Here is a 6,668-nt window from a genome sequence, read left to right as displayed (position 1 = left end):
ATAATTATTAGTTGAAATAAAACATAAAAAGAATATTTACTTATTATTTCTTTATTTTTGCGGATACACAGATATGCAGATACCAACAAAAAATTCGCAATGCGATCCGATTAGTGTGCTGATCCGATCCGAAAGTCTTGCGAATCGGATCCATATCCGCAATTTTCAGATCGAATTCGAATAAATACGGATCCGATCCATGAATAGTGTTTTTAGAGTTTTTATAAGAAACAAATTTATAGTGGATGAAAGATACATGTTTTGTTAGGTTTTGTGACAATAAAATAAAGGGAAATAAAATACATACCTGCTTGCTTGGAATTTTCTCGTACAATATTAAGCTTCCATAGGATGATGTCGAACCCATGGAATAGTCTGAAGAGGCCCAAGATTCTCTCCTATAGTGCTTCTTGCGCTTCTTCTCTACGCTATGATCTTCATCCGACTGGTTTGGGATGAAACCCTGCTGAAAGCTGCTCATTTCTGAAGGGCAATATGCTCTTCAAGTTCAAGCACGTCCATTTCTGTGGGTCCATTCCTGAGAGATGACTTCTCTGGAGAAATTTGCTTTTTGTTCAGAGTTTGCAATGAAGTTGTTGGCATGCAACTCCTTACCAATCAAAGGTTGCTCCACAGATCTGGTGACCCTTTTGCTTCCGATTTTACCTTTCCTTGAAAACTTGAAAGATACAAGAGCAATTATAAGTGCACCTCCACAGAGCAGCAAATATAGCATCATACGTGGAGTTATGTCAGTTGTTTCAGATCTCCTTTCATTCCTGGTGATTGCAGCATCTACTGTTGCATAAATTTTTTCAACTCCTGAGACTAAACTAGGCAAATTCTCTAGACCTTCGTTACTTGGTTTTTCAATATTGAACCTGGCACCATCTCCTAGTGAAAGAGGTAAGAAAAAACTGAAGAAGTGAGCATCCTCTTCTTGTAAATGCATTGCTTCTGAAATTTCTGCTTCAGCCAGTTGCAAAGCCTACCTGCTCTGGTAATTCCTGCTTAGCCCTTAAGTACTTCATCCAATTCTGAAACACCTTCAACATTGAAATAAACGTTGCCTTCTTGTTCTTGCTTTGCATCTGAATTTCCCGCTTCAGTCAGTTGCAAAGACTGCTCTGGTTGTGGAGCATCTAAAGCACTTTCAGCATCAATCTCGGCATCAACAACTTCATTTTTGCCCCTACGAAATACATGGTACTGATTAACCACAACATGATCCGGCACAACGGTCAAGTTGTAGTATTGCAACTGGGCCAAACTATGAATTTGTAGTCCTCTAACTTTGGATATCAGCTCAGATCGTTAAGGACTTAATAAACCGGATTCCACTCTGAGCTAAACAATCGAATTTTGCTTTTGCAAACTGGGTGAATTGATCAAAGTTGGCCCTTGCAAAATCTGAAAGTTGAGACGCTTCATAAGCCTCATACATGTATGATGAACCACCGGAGAATTGATGACTGAGATGGAGAGAACAGCAAATGAGAGGAGAATAATCAGACCAAAGCCAATTATTTCATAGAGAAGCGGCGCTTAGGGTTGGCTTCAATGGTTCCCTCTGCAGGACTTGGTTCATCAGAACTTTGGCTTTCCTTCCTCCATAACTGCCTCATCCGAAGAGACCTCCTCTGCTTCTTTCTGTGAAGCTTCTTCGGACTGAGAATCCTCTGTAACTGCGGTCTAGGGAAGAGATAGTTTGTTTTAGGATTGTAAGGTGGCATCAAGGGATCGGCATCAAGAGGAGCTAAGATGGTTGCTGTAGATGAAGCTGGAGGTGGGGTAGGACTAAGCTTGATAGTTTCAAATGAAGGTTCTGTCTCAATTTTATCATCCTCTAGAACCAAAGGAACATTCAGATCATGTTCAGCCTCAATGACAAATCAGTGTCATTATTTGGAACCAAAGGAACACTGATATCATGGACAGTTTCACTTTCATCACTCAAATCTTCCTCAGATGTCAAACTAGAGCGGCTACTATGTGATTCCTCAAAATTTGGAACCCCATCAAATATAGAATCAGGTTTTCTCTCTTCTAGATCAAGGTGGTCTTTGATTGCAAGCCACCACATTCCAAGGGTTCTGCAAAAGTTACCTTGCGAACGTTGTTTTTGGCCTCTGCAGATGGAACAGAATCTTGAACTGGCCCATTCCTCTCAATCAGCACTTTTTTCCTCGGAGATTCAATAATCTTGCAGGAAGCAGAGATGGTCGGAGACATGAAATTCTTTGAGCCCTTCAAGCAAGCAGCTGGTGATCGAACCTTCCCGGGCTTCAATGTCTGATCTTTCCCATTTTCTTTGTCATCAACGTACCGCAAAGACCCCCCCCCCCTCTTTCTCTGCCCGCAACACTGTTCCTTACCTGAAAATCTACAGGATACCAAAAGTCCAAAACCACAAATTGAAAATTAAAAATCTTTTGAACATAAATCTAAGCACATTTCAAACAACCAGTAATAAGTAAATAGGAGCGGAAAAAAAATTAAAAGAGGGAAAGGAAAAAAGGAAAGGAACCTGAAGGACTGTTGGCGGGAGTGTTGGGGAAAACGGATCTAGAACTAGTAGGGTTTGCGACTAGGGAGGGCATAGAGAATGGGTTTCCGGTAAAACTCTTCCTCATAGGGTTGCTGATTTCTGAACTTCTTCTAGGGCTGGGCTAGGGTTTGAATTTGATGCCACTGATGGCAAGGACTTGTTGTTAGAAGGCATGGCCACGAATTGAGTAGGAACAGAATGATAGTGACGAAGAAGAAGGAGGAGGAAGATTTGAGAAATTCTCGACTGGGATATAATTTGTAACGTGTATATTTTCCAAACGAGAATTTAAATTTGAGTCTGGGAATTTAAACGGTCAACAAATCTGAACGGTTGGAATAAGCTAGCCGTTGGAGGAATAGAGGATAGAAGCTAGCCGTTGGAGCAATTCCTTCCAAAATAATAATAATAATAACAATAATAATAAAAAAGTATGTTTTTTATTTCTGAAGTTTGTTAAAAAATTTTAAAATATTTTTAATTTTTATTTTGTTTTAATTTTATTTTTGAAGTTTTTCTATTTGCATTAAATATGCTATTGATAGTTAAATTTTCAAAAATTTTAAAAAATTTAGAACCAATTCAGTAATAATGCATGACACCTATGTCTCTTTGCTTGTATAGAAAGTTATTTTTGTGTATTACTAAATTCATCCTAAATTTTTTTTGAAAAATTAGCCACCAGAGATATATTTGATGCAAATAAAAAATTTTTGGGACAAAATTAAAACAAAATAAAATTTAGGAGTATTTTTTAGATTTTTAACAAATTTTAAGAACAAAAATTATACTTTTCCCTAATATTTTTAACAAATTATTTGAAAATCGTTAGATGATTTGACATGTTTAACTAAATTATTATCTAACGACTTTTAACTATCAATTTTATAGACGTGTTAATTGATTCATTCCCTCTTTTATAATCTGCATGCAATATCTCATAATACTCCATAGTTTGCACCTATTACAAATTATTTGGTATCCCATATCTTTCCTCCAAATTTTTCAAAACATTAAAAAGATAAGTTGAAGAGGGATTTTAAATATTGTATTTAGGATGATTTTAGTTGTGGAGATGTGGAGACCAAATAATTCAAAAGTGTGCGTGAAAAACTAAATTCTAATTCATTCTTCAATTTCGCCACTCATTTGAAATTGAAAGCCACTTTAACTTCAAAAAACTACTAGGAAGATATTAGATTGTAAATTTGGTGGCCCAAATTATTCAAAGATGCAAACCATTTTTGTTAATCTTGCATCAATGTCAAAAATTTGAAAATACATCCCAAAGTGATAAAATGTCCTAACATGTTGGTTTGGGATATATTGATTTTATGGGACCATTTTCTAGTTCAAATGGATTTTTTTACATCTTGTTAATGGTTGACTATGTTTTAAAGTGGGTGGAACTAATTTCAATCCACAATGATAATGCTAACATCGTTGTATCTTTTGTAAGAAACAATATTGTTTGTCGTAAAACCCTAGAAAAATCTTAAAAAAACCCTAAAAAAACCACTAAAAAAATCACTAAAAATCCTAAAAAACCACTAAAAATCCTAAAAAAACCCTAAAAAAATCCTAAAAACCCTAGAAAATCATAAAAATTCTAGAAAACTTTAAAACACTCTGGAAAAACACTAGAAAACATAAAAAAACCCTAGAAAATCCTAAAAATCATAGAAAACCATAAAAAAACCCTAGAAAATACTAAAAAGAACTAGAAATCTTAGGAAACTCTAAAAATTCTAGAAAACCCTAAAAAATACTAAAAATCCTAGAAAACTCTAAAATCCTAGAAAACAAAAAAAAATCCTAAATATCCTAGAAAATCCTAAAAAAAATCCTAAAAACCGTAGAAAACTTTTAAAATTCTAGAAAATCCTAAACCCTAGAAATCCTAAAAGACCCTAAAAAACCATAAAAACTCCTAAAAATCATAGAAAACCCTAAAAAATCCTGAAAACCCTAGAAAATCATAAAAATTCAAGAAAACTTTAAAAAACTCTGGAAAAATCCTAGAAAACCCTAAAAATTCCTAAAAAGCACTGAAAATCCAAGAAAACCCTAAAAAACCTTAAAGAGCCTAGAAAACCTTAACAATTTGTAAAAATTCTTACAAACCCTACAAAACCATAAAAAACCCGAAATACCCTAAAAACCGTAAAAAAAACCCTAAAAATCTTAGAAAATAATAAAAATCATAGAAAACTGTAAAAAAACTCTTGAAAACCCTAGAAAACCCTAAAAAATCCTAGAAAATCCTAAAAACCATAGAAACCCTAAAACCCCTAAAAACCCAAAAACCGTAAAGTTTTTCTAGGGTTTTCTATAGTTTTTTTAAATTTTTTTAACGTTCTCTAGGGTTTTTAGGGTTTTCTGGGATTTTTAGTATTTTTTTAGCGTTTTCTAGGATTCTTAGGGTTTTCTAAGTATTTTCTAAGGGTTTTCTAGGATTTTTTGGGTTTTCTAGGGTTTTCTAAGGTTTTTAGAGTTTTTTTTAGGGGTTTCTAAGATTTTTTAGGGTTTTCTAGGATTTTTTTAGATTTTTTAGGGGTTTTTTTTTATCATTTTTTAAGTTTTCTAGGATTTTTATGGTTATCAGGATTTTTTTGGTTTTTTAGAGTTTTCTAGGGTTTTTAGGGTTTGTTATGGTTTTCTAGGGTTTTTTAGGATTTTTATAGTTTTCTAGGGTTTTTATGATTTTCTACGGTTTTTTAAAGTTTTCTAGGGTTTTTTAAAGTTTTCTAGGGTTTTTAGGGATTTACAGGATTTTTTGAGTTTTTTAGAGTTTTCTTGAGTTTTTCACGGATTTTTAGGATTTTGAGTTTTTTATGATTTTTTTTAGAGTTTTCTAGGGTTTTTAGGGTTTTCTTGAATTTTCTTGGGTTTTCTAGAGTTTTTTTTAAATTTTTCTATGATTTTTTTGCTTTTCTAAGGATTTTAGGGTTTTTTAGGGTATTCTGGGTTTTCTAGAGTTTTTTATGATTTTCTAGGCTTTTTTAGGGTTTTGTAGGATTTTTAGGACTTTTAGGATTTTTTAGGGTGTTCTAGGATTTTTTTGGTTTTCTAGGATTTTTAGGTTTTTTTTGTTTTCTAAGATTTTTTAGGGTTTTCTAGAATTTTTAGGATTTTGCACGGTTTTCAGGATTTTTATGGTTTTCTAGAATTTTTAGGTTTTTTCGAGTTTTCTAAGGATTTTAGGAATTTCTAGGATTTTTAGGAGCTTTTTTAGAGTTTTCTATGGTTTTTTAGAGTTTTCTAGTGTTTTTCAGAGTTTTTTTGAATTTTTAAGGTTTTCTAAAGTTTTTAGGATTTTTTTGAGATTTCTAAGATTTTCTAGAGTTTTTTAAAAATTTCTAGGATTTTTATGATTTTCTAGGATTTTTAGGGTTTTCTAATATTTTTCAGGATTTTTTTAGGTTTTTAGGGTTTTTTAGGATTTTTTTAGTTTTCTAGTGTTCTTCAGCTTTTTCTTGGGTTTTCTAAGGTTTTTTTATGATTTTCTAGATTTTTAGGGTTTTCTAGAATTTTTGGAGTTTTTTAGGGATTTCTAGGATTTTTAGGGTTTGTTTAGGGTTTTTTCTAAGATTTTTATGCTTTTCTAGGACATTTAGGATTTTTTTGGCTGTTCAGGGTTTTTAGGGTATTTTTATGATTTTTTAGAGTTTTTTAGAATTTTCTTTAGGGTTTAAAAATNNNAGAGTATGTTATAAAATTATTTTAATAAAAAAATTTAAGAGAAGAAAATTTAAATATAGTACCAATCTTTGAAATTGCATCTTCAAATTTGAACGAATTTTTCAAAATTGAGAAAAATCAATCTTATTAGATGCTACACTTCGAATATTTTTGGACAAACGTAGAAAGCGTGGAGGGAATGAGACTTGAACAAGACCTACAAAACTACTTGGAAACAATTGCTGAATCAAAGAAGAATAACAAATTAGAAAAAAAATGCTTTGCTTGTTAGATTTAGACTCACAAATCGCAAAAGAAACACTATATACTTACCACTGTTAATGTTAGTATCATATTTATAGCAATTAGTAGTACAAAAATAATTATAGAAATTAATTATTGATATTAATATCAATTTACCACTATCAATGTTAGTATA

At 32.4% G+C, this 6,668-nt stretch overlaps 1 long non-coding RNA gene across 1 annotated transcript; it reads right to left on the bottom strand.

Annotated features, from left to right (window-relative positions):
* LOC107643615 lies at window positions 225-2,917 on the bottom strand. Its single transcript, XR_001620951.2, has 2 exons — window positions 2,528-2,917; window positions 225-2,383 (listed from the first exon to the last, which is right to left on the bottom strand). It is a non-coding gene; the product is annotated as an uncharacterized LOC107643615 (long non-coding RNA).

This window comes from Arachis ipaensis, chromosome B05 (genome assembly GCF_000816755.2).
Source record: "Arachis ipaensis cultivar K30076 chromosome B05, Araip1.1, whole genome shotgun sequence".
Taxonomy (NCBI): Eukaryota; Viridiplantae; Streptophyta; class Magnoliopsida; order Fabales; family Fabaceae; genus Arachis; species Arachis ipaensis.
Note: the sequence above shows the minus strand (reverse complement) of the source record. Positions and strands in the feature narration are given on the sequence as shown.